This window comes from Anabrus simplex, chromosome 1, assembly GCF_040414725.1.
Source record: "Anabrus simplex isolate iqAnaSimp1 chromosome 1, ASM4041472v1, whole genome shotgun sequence".
NCBI lineage: Eukaryota > Metazoa > Arthropoda > Insecta > Orthoptera > Tettigoniidae > Anabrus > Anabrus simplex.
The window spans coordinates 738,486,086-738,500,360 of NC_090265.1; the positions used below are offsets into that span (position 1 = coordinate 738,486,086).

Genomic DNA, 14,275 nt, shown 5'->3' on the forward strand with positions numbered 1-14,275 from the left:
CTGGAAATCATATTCCCGAGGTATTTGAATACCTGTACACATTGAATATTTTCACCTTTAAGCTTTATGTGGCAGCCAATATCTTTCCTACTCATTTTCAGAGCAACAGTTTTTGTTGTGCTAACTTTCATCTGATACTGTTTGAACTTTGCTATCCATTCATCCAGCCTCTGTTTCTCCCCAGATGGCTACATCAATGTGTGTAGATCTCCATCTTGTTCCCTTTTCAGTATTTTAAGAATACTGTCCATGACAGTAATGAATAGCAATGGTGTGAGTGCACTCCCTTGTTGGACACCCTGTTTGGTATTAAACAATTCTGAATGGCCATCCCCAACATACACTCAGCTGCTACAGTAGTGGTACAGCATCTGGAGATATTCATGGAGGGACTTCCATATCACTGGTCTAGGCATCCTTTTTTTTGCTATTCGCTTTATGTCGCACCGACACAGATAGGTTTTGTGGCAATGATGGGACAGGAAAGGGCTAGGACTGTAAAGGAAGCGGCTGTGGCTATAATTAAGGTACAGCTCCAGCATTTGCCTGGTGTGAAAATGGGAAACCACGGAAAACCATCTTCAAACCCGCTATCTCCCGAATAGTGGATGGGACTGCAGCTATTGAGCTCAATGCGTCCTATTCTATGCCTTTTTTAGGTCTAAGGCCCTGTACTACGACTGTCAGATAAACAGCCAGATACATAGGCTGCAGTTTTGCAAACTAGAAGTTAAATGGTTTCTTTCATACTACCAATGGATTTTAATGATGGTATTGTTATGCAGAAGATGTAGTAACAGTTTTATTGCGTTGGTAACAAGGGTAACAAGGTTACTGAAAATATAGTGAAATTTAGCTCGGTGGTATATGTGTTCTCTCGTGTTTTTGTTTGTTTAGCGCTTTATTTATTTATTTATTTATTTATTTATTTATTTATTTATTTATTTATTTATTTATTTATTTATTTATTTATTTATTTATTTATTTATTTATCATATGATGCTACAGTTGACAATCAACTATGTACAAGTTCTTAACAGGCACAGAAAAAAAAAAAAAAAAGAAATTATATATATACAAACTCCACATTAAAAAGGATGTGGGGGTCTCTCAGTCTCTTATAGACGAATGTACAGCTCTTCCAGCCAAGAGAGTGCCTCAGGGGTCACTCGGTGAATGTCCTCGATGGAACCATCAAAAGCTCGCAGAAGGCAATCCTTCAGAATTTGCAGGATGGTTTGCACTTTGGCACCACAATCGCAAGCTGGAAAGTCTTTCCAGCCCCACTCATGCAGAGCAGAAGCACTTCTTCCGACTCCACAGCGTATTCTGTTGAGTGTGGTCCAGGTGGAGTGAGAAAGCTTGAACCCAGGCAACTCTGTAGATGGATCCCTGATGTTGACAATGCCATGAGGGTGTGATTGAGACCCTTGATTTCCATATTTCATCAAGCTTGAAATGTGTATTAACTACAGTAATTCCTTTACCGTCTTCCAGGCAGGATTCCGTGACTTGAGTCTCATTGCAGCATCTGTATCCTGATGTATTGGGAGGTAACTGTTCTTTGCTATCCTGGTCCACAGTCTAACAAGGGCACTTTGCCGCCTGATGTGAGGAGGCTGAATGTTGCTCAGTAATGGTAACAGTTGGACATCAACCAGACTAGCGTGGGAGCTATTGAGCCGTACAGAGGAGCAATATTCAGCTGGTGAATATACTATTGCTAGAGCAGTTGTTCGTAGTGTGCATGCATCAGCGCCCCATGAAGTACCAGCTAGTATACTCAGCAAGCTGTTACGGCTTTTAAGCTTAGCAGCCAGTTTCTCAAGATGGCGTTGATAGGTTAAGGATCTATCTAAAGTTACACCAAGATATTTTGGGTTGGTATTACACTGCAGTGTGGTGTTTCTGAACCTGATCGTAGGTTGATAGTTTTTCAGCCTGTTATTTAGGTGTAGCTCTGTCTTTAGTGGACTAGGTTTCAGGTGCCATTTTTTGAAATAATCACCCATCTTGTCAAGGTCTTGGGATAGAATGTCTTCTGCCTCATTGAAGTCTGTTTGTATGGTGAGGTTGATATCATCTGCATAGGTGAACTGCGAGATATGGTTTCTGGGAGATCATGGCTGTTTTAAGTTGAAGAGAATGGGAGACAAGATATCCCAGTGCAAGCCATTATTAAGTTTTTGGAATCTGCTATGGACATTTCTGTATGAATTTGAAAAAATCTGTTACTGAGCATATTTTTTATCAGGGTGAAAATTTTAAGGCATGGTATAGCCCTGATGGTGTCATAAGCAGCCGTGAGATCAAGGAACACAGATTTTTCATTTTCCCCTCAAATCCTGCTTCAAGGAAGGAAGTCAAAGCGAGAACTTGATCACTACAGTCTCGACCATGTCAAAAACCAGCTTGCTCAAGTGGAATAAGGTGTTCAATTGCAGGAGATATTCTATTGAGGATTAGTCTTTCTAGAAGCTTATATGTAACACTTAGTAGAGATATAGGTCTATAGCTTTGAGATGATTTGGGATCCTTGCGTGGCTTCAGGATAACAATTTTAGCTGTTTTGAATAGAGGAGGCAGAACATCACTGAAGAAAGAAGCAAGCCAATGTTTGGTTGCTGGACCACAGTTCTTTATAAGTTCAGGGTATATCCCATCAAGTCCTGCAGCTTTACCATTTCTGGGTGTGTCCAAACCTTTTTGTACCTCTTCTGGAGAAAATGGACTTGTACACTGGTCTTTTTTTTTTTTTTTTTGCTAGTGGCTTTACGTCACAGCACCGACACAGATAGGTCTGATGGCAAGGATGGGATAGGAAAGGCCTAGGAGTTGGAATGAAGAGGCCATGGCCTTAATTAAGGTACAGCCCCAGACATTTGCCTGGTGTGAAAATGGGACACCAAGGACATACCTGCCAATTTACAGAAGTTGCATTTTATGGTTTTACGGATGGACGGTGTCATTTTACGACTTCGCGGACAAAAATTTGAGACAACACTCGATAATCGCTCCACTTCCATACAATCAGTTGTTTGCGTGGGTCGAAGTACGCTTGATCTTGGTCGAAGGCAAGTCCACGATAGTCGATAACTCATTCTTCGATATGATTGGTATTTTTAACCGTGTGATGTTTGTGTCGTTGTTGGAATTGAATTTAAAGCTGGGATAACAGTTCTTCCATGTGAATCTTAGGTGTTGACAGGCTCTGCTCCGCAAATTCTCTCCGCTCCGTTCGCTTATTGTGATTTAATCTATATTCTTTGACCACACAAGTGTTGTTCTTTGTTTACGAACAGTACTTCCAGACATTTAAAGAATCATATTCTGTTGATTTCCGTGCACTAAAATCAAGAATGTTTTGGCCTGTTAAAGTTATGATATTTGTTTTGAAGTGTTTGAGTTTTTGTGTTATAACTTCGTGCTTCACAGTTTCCTAAATTCGTTGGACTAATTACATTCGTTCCAGTGACTGGGTATACTGCTGTTAGCAAAGACCATTAAGTCATAAAGAAGAAGATGAATTACATTCGTTCCACATGTGTCTGTGTGTGTACGTTTTTTTACCATGTGCATATTCCTTGTTCACGGGGTTGGCCTCGTGTTTATTTAATTGTTTAAGACTTGGTGTGCTTTGACATGTTTTAATGAAGTGTTTTACTGCCTTGAGTGTTTGTTATAATTTTACGTGACGTTCAGTGGTCCAGGTTCCTTTTGATGTTTCAGTTTGTTCTTGGACATTTTCATACGTTTTATTCCGATTATCATGAATAAATCCAGCAAGAAACAGTACTTCCAGACATTTAAAGAATCATATTCTGTTGATTTTACGTGTATACTAAAATGAAGAAAGGGAGAAAAATTTGCCTTTTGCACAGTATGTGTGTAATGTACGACACAAATAGTGGGATCAAATTAACACTGTGACAGGCCAAATTAAATATAAATGGCACAGTGGTAGTTTAGTAAAATACACAGTAACGTACCGGGTGACAGAAAATAAATAACACAATAACAGTAAGGATCACAGTACACAGAGATCAGGCAAGATAAAAAATAACACACACTGTGCAAATACACTGACACCCAGAAAAAACAAACAATAAATTGCAACACAGTCGCTACACTCGAAGCAGTAAACTAAAAGGAACAGAAATAAATTAGTATAAGTAAGAAGCAAAGCAACTTACCTAAAAGCGGAAAATATGTGGAGAGTGGCTTATAGTGGATCATTGCAATCATGACCACTTCTTTAAAAAAAAAAAAAAAAAAAAAATAGAGATTAGTTCAAAACTGTTATCATGAAAGGAAAAGACCTAGTTTTTGGAAATAGTAGACTTAAATATGAGTATGAGTATTACCCAAGCCCTCACAGGAATCGATAAATAAATCAGTAAATAATTGGTTGATTTAGAAATAATAGCCCAAGGAAGAAGAAGGAACTGGTAGTTTAACAATTAATTGACAAGGATAAATGGAAAAAAACAAAACCAAAATCTTAGTACAGTGTTAACACAAGAACAGGGAATTTTAAGTTACCAGGGTGCAGAAATCAAAAGCAAATGACCTCATATATAATAATTCATATCGTTCCCACTATGGCAGACGAGCAAATGTGCAAATTGTTCATTTTCCAGGAGAGCTAAAAGAAAGTTTGACTTGCTTACGTAAAATCTATTTTTGTATTTACAATTTTGTTTATTTGTGAAAAAAATTTAATTACCATCATGCTTAAGGGTAGTTTTGCATTTTGTGCTTTTCTTAATTTTTAGGGGGGAAAAAGCAGTTTCGTTACTTTGCCTGAGTGAGTTTATTAAACTTCCTGCTGATGATGAGTGTAGTAAGGTGCGGATTCTCCACTACATTTGTTCTTGTTTTACTCATGTTTAAGGATAGTTTTGTATTTTGTTCTTCTGTTAGCTTTTAGACCAGAAAAAGCAGTTTCGTTACTTTGCCTGAGTGAGTTTATTAAACTTCTCGTTGATGTAATCAGTGTGGTAAGACATTCATTCTGCACTAAAACTGTTCCTGTTTTACTAATAATGATCTATTATGTAGATGCAATTGTACTTAATAATAAGACAAATTTGAAGAAAATAAGATGTGTGACTAATATTTTTATTAGAACATTTGTACATTAGGAATTGAAGGCACCTTCAAGTAGTAACAAAATAATTAATTAAATATTTGACAATTATTGTTCTACTAAAAACACATGTTTCCAGTCTATTTAATTCAGGAATTTATAGACTCAAATGCGCCCAGTGTGAATTTTCTTATGTTGGGCAAACTGGACGCAGCTTTCATACAAGATATTTAGAGCATTACAACGCATCTAAGCACAACAAACACTCCACTATGAGTATTCGTATGAAAGAAACGGGGCATAACTTCACCACCATAGACCAGGACCTTCAAATCTTCAAGATCATTAATAAAGCATACCTACCAACTTTCCCGATTTAGGCGGGAGACTCCCGATTTTCGACAGTTTTTCCCGCCTCCCGATTATTCTATTATTTCTCCCGATTTTAGCTTATTTTTTGGTGAACTTCAAACATTTATTTTCAAATCCCGCCGTTTCAGCTTTTTTACGCCAGTGGCCGGAAGTCCTTCACTCATTGGCCGCTTTCAAACGAAACATCGACGTTTATGAATGCGAGAAATGTTCGCGAATGTACGATGTTTATTGAAACCTTTATATCGCGACGCGTGTATCGATTGTCAATCTCTCGTTCTCGCGTTCTATGTTGGTGTTCGTTCACATCAGTCTGGTCGATTCTAGAGACTCGTCGCTAGATATTGAGTGTTTCTTAGTAATTTAGTGACAGATTAGTGACTTTTCTAGAGATTTTACGAGCCATTTAGAGACAATTCAGACTAATTTTTATTTATCTCAATATAAATAAAACAAGAGTTTTGTCCGTACATTACTCAGAATTTAAAAAGAATGATATTTGCGTACCGGTCGCGACCATCCATAGTAACAAGGGGATATGCACGTTTTAATTTTCCGTAATTTCTGTCTGTCTGTACGTACGTGTGTATGCACGCTCATCACGAGAAAACGGCTAAAGAGAATTTAATGAAAATCGGTATATAACGTCGGGGAATAAGTCGCTACAATCTAGGCCATAAATAATTTTATTCACGCTGAGTGAAATGGTAGTTGGGGAAGGCCGAAAATTTAATTCTCAAATATTTATGTTATTATTAGCCCTATCGATAAATACTACATAACTAAAGTTATATATTATAAAATTTCCTATCATTTACGTCTTGAACATTTTTACCGTACCGGCTATGATGATAGAGATATTCATGGATTCGGATTTTTTTGCTAAGTCCATGTCAGCGCAGGGATACGTGAAAATGGGTGAACAGAATTTTATTCACTCTGTTCAAAATGGTAGTTTAGGGGAAGGTGCCAAAAATTTAATTTTTAATTACCTATCTTACTGGTCATATTGAAAAGTACTACATAACAAAAGTTACAGAGAATACAATTTCCGATTATTTGTGTTATTAAGTTTTACCGTACCGACTACAATAATATTGGTGGTGATGGTGATTAAATTGTGAAGAATAAGAATGAGAAAAAAGTCATGAAGGAACAATTGCTTAAATAACACAAGAGGTTGTCATGAAAGAAAGGAGGACTCACCTGACATTAGATGCTCTAAATCACAGATTTGGAAGAAAACTAAGTGTGATGGCCTCCAATATAGAAAGCTCATAAAATTGATCAGCAATAACATTACATTGACCATTGTTTGTTGTGATATGCTTTGTGTATTCTGCTGCTATTTATCTCCGATAGATAGGATTACTGCTGCGTATTGAGTATAACAGCCAGCCTGAATATTGGCGGGAAGTAGCTGGGGAGTAAGGAGTTAGATCTCTCTCTTCTTTAGCATGCCATTCCTCTTGTTCACAAATTTTCTGATACTACTGGTACGTAACACACTGGATTAGCATAGTATTCCAGCTATTCAATCACTACTCTGAGGCAGTGATTGGAATGAGCAGTGTGCACACTTAAACGGAATGATTACACAGGAGTATTCGCGGCTGTCTGCAGCCTGGTCATTCTAGCTCTGAAACTTTTGAACTGTTCAGAACGACACCGTAGTACATTTCGCTAAAAGTGAGAAAATGTGCTGTTTTCATTTTATCAAATATTTCATATGACAACATTGCTTTTTATCGCAACATTCATACTGGCGTCATTGCAATGACCTATGTTGACTTTAGTTGGGAAAACTATAAGGACAGTCTTTCTGAGAATTCCGTAGCGAAGCACGGGTTCATCAGCTAGTTATTTGATCCAAATAGCCTTGCGCTTTGCATAATCGCACGTGCACTTGGTGCGATATATTAATCTATGCATTTGCTAAGTAGCCTAATGGCATCTAAGTGCACGACTGATTCACACATGCATTCATACTATTTTCAGCAGGCTTATCAGGGACCAATCATCTCACTCACATACTTTCTGTGAGGGAATAAAGATGTGTAATTTTTAGCCTTGTAGCCTATAGTGCAAATCGGGCTTTGAGACAATAAGTATTATAAATATATTGTAGTACTGTATTGTGCAAGACATGTAGAATAAGCAGTTTTGATCACTTGTATCTCCTGATTTCTCCTGGTTTTTCCTGATTTTCATACCAAAATCTCCTGATTTTTGGTTTTGTAAAGTTGGCAGGTATGATAAAGGTAGTCTAATGACTGAATTTGAAAATACCTGCATCTTTATAGACCAACACTTCAATAAAAATCTAAATCTAAATGACACCATAGAAACAAGGAGCCCAGTCACGGAACAAATTCCTAACTTACCTGTCATCTCTTAACATAAACAGTAATCTTTTTTTTTTTTTAATCTTCAACTATAAATCCAACAATAATGCCCATTTATCAACAGCAGCCATTGCTCCCTCGCCCAGCCACACCCCTTCTCCCACTCGTACCAACCCACCCAGCTTGCTCCACCCAACTCACTCCCGGCCAACAATGACACATACGTACAATACGAGAAGCAGAGATAAAGCGACTGTTCAGACCACCTCACACAAGCAACACAACCGGACTTCCTCGTAACGTCTAAAGTGTAAGTGTCAAGAATATCAAATCCACTAATAAACCATCCTAATATAGCACTCCCACACTTTTTTGTTTTATTCTACAGATTTCAACACACCCACTAGCTGCACACTTACATCCAGAATCCAGTTGAACTACTCTTCAGGCTTACACGGAATAACTTCAAAAGCTTCACAACATAAACAACATACAGAATGTTTATATGGAGACGTAATAATCCATTATTTAATGAAACTCGATCTAGCTCTCTACCTGCATTCTTACCACCTAACTTTAATATTGATCCTCATTCTTCAAGGAAGTGATGTTGATCTATAGAATATTTAGACCATTCCAAAAACCATATAAGCTGAACGTGTTTGATCTCCTACAAATTTAAAGATATGTCTTATCGTTGTTCTCCTACAAATGTAAAAAGAAATGTTTAAATGTTATGATTCCAATGGATTACAATTGCCATCTCAGTATCGGCATTATCTCCATTCGACGTGGACATGAGTAGGACGTCCCATTGGAACTTTAAGACAAGATCGACCAGTTCATTCCCAAATTGTTCCATATGTTATACATATTAGTGAAAATTGTGTAAAAAATAGTCTTGAAGAATAGTTCTAGTACAAGTTAATCTCCTAATAGATTGTAAGAATGTACAGATGTTTTAAACCCACTTGTATCATGCCGTTCTCATTACTGGCATTTTGAGAGTTGACAGTTAATATTATTTCCCTTAGGTGTGAACATGAGTTGGACGTCACATTAGAACTTAGACATGAATGGCTTGTTCACTCCAATATGACCTAATGTCTTGTACTTCAGTGCAAATTGTTATCTAAAAAATATTGATTTATGAATAATCCTAGTATAGCATCCACTCTGAGCTCTGACTTGGAGATAGATTTCATGGCTGATGATGCCTGCAATGACAGGCGAAACATGTACCATACTAAAACTTAATATAATGACAGTGTTATAGTCCTAAAGACTTAACTAGTATTGAATAGGTGGTTTCAATAAATTGATTGTTTAACATTTAATAATTGAATTTCAATATGGTCAAAATGAAAATAATCACTTGTAACCACACCGTTTGTTGGAAAGGCAAAGAAGTATTATATTCCTCAGCTGTAAAATTAGCTTTCTTTGGGTTGAAATCAATGAAGTCGTCGTGCACAAATGCAGAAACATTGTAGGGTGCTGGATTTTTGCGTACATTTCTTGTCTGTTGAACCCACCCTTCTGGAGTGTATACTGGAAGTTTTTTTGCAGACATGAATATTTTTTGGTGGATGGAGTCACATTCCATCAAATTATACCCCGATTCAAAATAAATATGATCAATCTGCTGAAGTTTTGGGTGATTTTGTACTGCTTCTATATACATACACACGAAATCAGTGTTCTTTTGCTGTCCTCCACAGCTGTCTGACATCATAATTACTGTCTTCGCATTAGGATATTTCATGAGGTAAGCGTAAATGCTACTTGAAATTTCCACGCTTCCTCTCTTTCCTTCAGTCTTGTCCCAAATAAAACATTCCACTGAGGCGTCACCTAAATTGTAAACTGTTAAATTATAAACAGCCAGCTTCCGTACATTGAAAAAGGGCCTTGAGCTCCTTTGGTGGTACTGAACACCAAGGCCCTACACCGTTGGCTGTGCAGTAGCGTGTGACTGGGGAAGAGCTGTCCATGCGCGTATCGCCATGTTGCGGGCACTCCACAGCTCGCCGAGGAGACCGTATTGTGGAATTCATGCATTAACTTCAATTACGCACAAATGAAAACACCTGTCGACAGGTTATTTTTATTCCTGCGATACAGGATAACGTGGTAAGAAAAGATGTTCATTAGATACATCAAAAATAAAATGTTTAAAAGGTGCTGCTTTAGAAAGCAGAAGCAGAAGATCCGCACGGAAATGTTTCATTCTAAGCATCAGGGAAACTTAGCTATTCCCAGGTCCTTATACATTAATAATAAATGGCATAGCCTACACCGACTAACGTGAATACACGCAATAAATATACCAAGACGGTAATAACACGGAAATGATACTTATGCATACAAACTGAACACATTTGCATTGTTATTGAACAAATCTCCACAAATCATTTGGATAGCTAGCCTATAAGTAACAGATGTAATAAAACAACATTTAGAAAACTGGATGACTTCAAAATACACTACTAATGATAGTAAATATATACCTACGTAGATAAACACGTCTTAAATTTAGAGAACACTCTCCAAAAACAGAAAACATTGTATACCAGTACATTAAATTAATAATCTTCAAGAAAGAATATATAGCTCACATTAGGCCTACTATAATGATCATGTCTGTAACTGATTTGTTTGCATATTCGGAATAAACACATGCAATTAAATCCTACACTCAGTACTTCAGCTTTCATGAAAATACCAAGGCATTTTCAAATCACAGCAGTTTACAACTTTAGTATGATTTCCAGATCATGAGGAGAAAAACAATCTTTTACCTGTGACTTAGGAGACTGGAGAACATCAGTAATCCATCAATTCTTTCAGTATTTACAGTTTTTACAAACAGTTGTATCAAAAGCAAGAATCTGTAATATTGGCAAAAAGAAAACCTGTGAAATAGAATGCTTTTCTTTCTGATGAGTAATCACAGCAGATATTATTCAGTGCTATGAACAGATTGTTGAAAAAGTACATGACTGAAGAAATCTGTAAAAAATAAAGCTATGCCCAGTGTTCATCACAAGTAACTTTACTTACTTTACTAATTTCCATTTGAATGACATTTTTCATTTTCATTATTTCCATGATGTGAAATAGTATATCAGGATGAGTATACCTTCAATTATGATTTCTGTATGGTTTGGAAAATATCTATCTAAAATCTACTGAGATATACTGAGATTTTTATGTTTTGTGGGGCTTTCTGCACTAAAATAATTGTGTTCAGATGAAATGCACTGTATAACAGCACTGACTGAACTGCTACGTGGACTGGGATCTATGGTGTTATTCTCTTGATTTGTCTCTCCAAAATCTAACTTCCTTTTTAAAATCCTACAGGGAGCCGTTTCAGTCTGAAAAAAATAAATAAAAACATATAGGCCTATTGGGTCTACCATAAGAAAAACCTTATCATTGATGTAAAATTTTTTTTTTTTTTTAAATGTCTAACCGGCACCACCCTCTAGGACCCCGGTAACATCCTAGCGGTGATGAGGTTAATAACCTTACCCACCAGCTGAGCAAAAAAGGAAGAGAGAGAAAGAGAGAGAGAGAGAGAGAGAGAGAGAGAGAGAGAGAAATAGAGAGAGAGAGGGACTGGTGTGAAGGTTGCTATTGTGTCCGCCCCAAATGGGTAGATTAAGCGAACACAAGAGAGAACAAGGGGGAAAGTGAAACAACAAGTCACAGTACATCAAAAAAATTCAAGGATAAAAACAACACCAGCAAACAACATGATACTAAAATTACCCAAAAGGAAGAAAATAGAGACACTTACCCAAAACGTGGAGGAAAAGCAGCTTAAGGCCCGTGGACACCCAAACAAAGAAATAGTTGCAGCGCTGCACCAAATGTGGTAAATGAAAACCAACTTTTAAGTGATATGAAAGAAAACTTTAATAGACATTTAAATTAGAGGTAACAATTCAAAAAGATAATATCTAGAGCGGACCTAGGTTCATCATTAAAAGGAGATTAAAGTCAGATAATGACTTGAACCAGGTTGTTTAAAAGAAAGTAAATACTTGATTAACAGTAATTGGATTAACTTGCAAGAAATTAATATGATTAGTAGATAAATAGCCAACAAGGCAACTTTAAATAAGAAAATGTAGACTTCATTTAACAAATAATAAAGGAACTAATCCGTAAATATCAACAAGGAAAAAAACAACCGTGACCTCCATACCTCAAACAAGATAATTAAAATATTGATTTAAATGTGATCGATCACGCGTTTAAGAGAAAAACAAATACCATGCTTAGTAAACAATCCGTAGTTCCATGACCTTTAGGCCGGTTGCCTTTTAACTTTACCACAATTCGTTCCAATTTTTACCAAGGGCAATTTCCAAGGGCACACGAAAATAAAGGTAGAAGTTACACATTTCGCCCAGACAAGGAACGAGACGAAACGACAAAGAGGTTGGCCGAAATAAATCACTTTATATGAAAGAAATGCCAACGATACCAGGCAACAAAAATATTTCCATCCAAGAAGCACACACGAACCAACAACAATCCCCGTTAAAAACAAAGCCCACAACAATTACCCAAACACGTAACGGACAAGCAAAGCACCGTCTACAAATGAGAAGTAAAACCAACGGTATAAATTAAAATTAAACGGAGATCCCAGAAACAATGCAAAAAAGATCAAAGTAAGGAGAAATAAATCCCGGAAGGCAAGGAACCCGAAGGAAAGCTAACCCCGCTACCTTGGAAACAGCACCTTGGTTCACACCTTATGGTACAATAAAGTGCAAAAAAAACCTTTACTTAAATTTTAAGATAAACATACTCATTTCTTTCTCCGTGCGAACTGCATTCTAAAATGACTAATTGCCGAAACCGTTTCCTATGGTTCACAGACGCACACGATATCCAGCACAAATTTCGAAGAGGAAGTCTTAATCCAAATATTATTATTATTATTATTATTATTAATATTATTATTATTATTACAGTTATCTTGAAGTACGCCGAAACACATAAATCTTCTTGCTTCCCCAGAATTACTTTAATCCAAATCAGTTACATACCTTTGAGTCCAGAAAAATTGAGAAGTTCAAACCTGGCCATTGTTATTGAAGACCGGCAACCACGAGGCCGTGAACTAAAGTTGTTCACCAAGGATCCTGGAGAATTATCGTAGCAAAAACATAATCCAGTGAAACAGTAGGAGGCCAGCAACTAATGGAATAAGGGATAATCCCTCTTAAGAATTATTTCACGGGGGTTTTAACACAACCACCCGCCGCATAGCGGAACACACACATTCACGTCCATCCATGGCGGCTACAGCATGCCGACTCCCTCGGAAGTAGTTGCTAGGAGTCAGCAGTAGGCTCGCGTCACACCACTCGCGCACGCGCAGTAGGCGCAGACCAATACTCGTTCAGCAGCGCGCGGCATACCATAACAAAGGGGATATTGGCGAAAGCCGATTGACATAGAATTTCCAAATGGCAACACACATGCCAGTTCGAAAAGGTTATGGAGGGGAGTCTCAAACTACTTAATACTGTCTCAGTCCTCCCGCCCCGAAAGACGACAAATCTCAAGCATAATTCGATGATGATGTGGTGGTCATACATAACCTAAATTTGGGTGAAGTAGTCCAACAGAAAACGACCACCAGGATAAACTATTTTGAATTAGGAGTCCACATGACCAGGTTAACAGTTTAAGACACAGTTCCATATTACGTTGCTTTTCAAGTTAATTGGGGGGGTGCGATTAACATCAGTGTTCAGAAACGTTAATCGCGCACTCAGGAAATCACCAGAGTAATGTTTTTCACTAGATAGAGAGTTCAATGATCAGAGTTCACGAAATCTTCAGGTGCACCTGATATACTTTGGTTTAAGGCATCACACGATGATATAGTTTTTGACCCATGAACCAGTTCACCTTTGAGGTTTGGCAATTCTTACACTAATCACAGATATACTGACCAAAATCAAACGACAACCACATGGTTATTAGTCCACGCATCCAGGTTATTTCCTAAAGCACGGTGGTAAATTAATGCACGAATACCTTTACAAATCTTCTTTGGTATTAAGGAAATGCATGATCTCGTGTTGCAAAAAGGTGACAACGGGGGAATGAAACGCACCGGAAGACCCGGATGGGGGCAAAACCGCAAGAAGAGGGGAAAAAAAGGCGAACCAGGAAATTAAAAGCAGGTGAGTATTCAGTTACAGGATCGATAGATCTGCCAATTAACTTTACATTATGCTGGTTACCAACCAACTAGCTGAGGCCCAGAGCTTTCCACTTGGTCCAATTTAGCACCGAAGGAAAAGAAGGGTCCATTCAACCACAGTTAAGAAATCAACGGGAAACTACATAAAATATACAATGTTACTCTACCACGAAGGATACTTAGCAAGGGCACGTAGAGAATCAATTAACAAGAGCACATAGAAACATAGGG

At 37.6% G+C, this 14,275-nt stretch overlaps 1 protein-coding gene across 1 annotated transcript in view; it reads left to right on the top strand.

Annotated features, from left to right (window-relative positions):
• Cdk9 (Cyclin-dependent kinase 9) overlaps positions 1–14,275 on the top strand; it is a 143,065-nt gene that overhangs the window by 86,282 nt on the left and 42,508 nt on the right. The gene's annotated exons all lie outside the window — the stretch shown is intronic.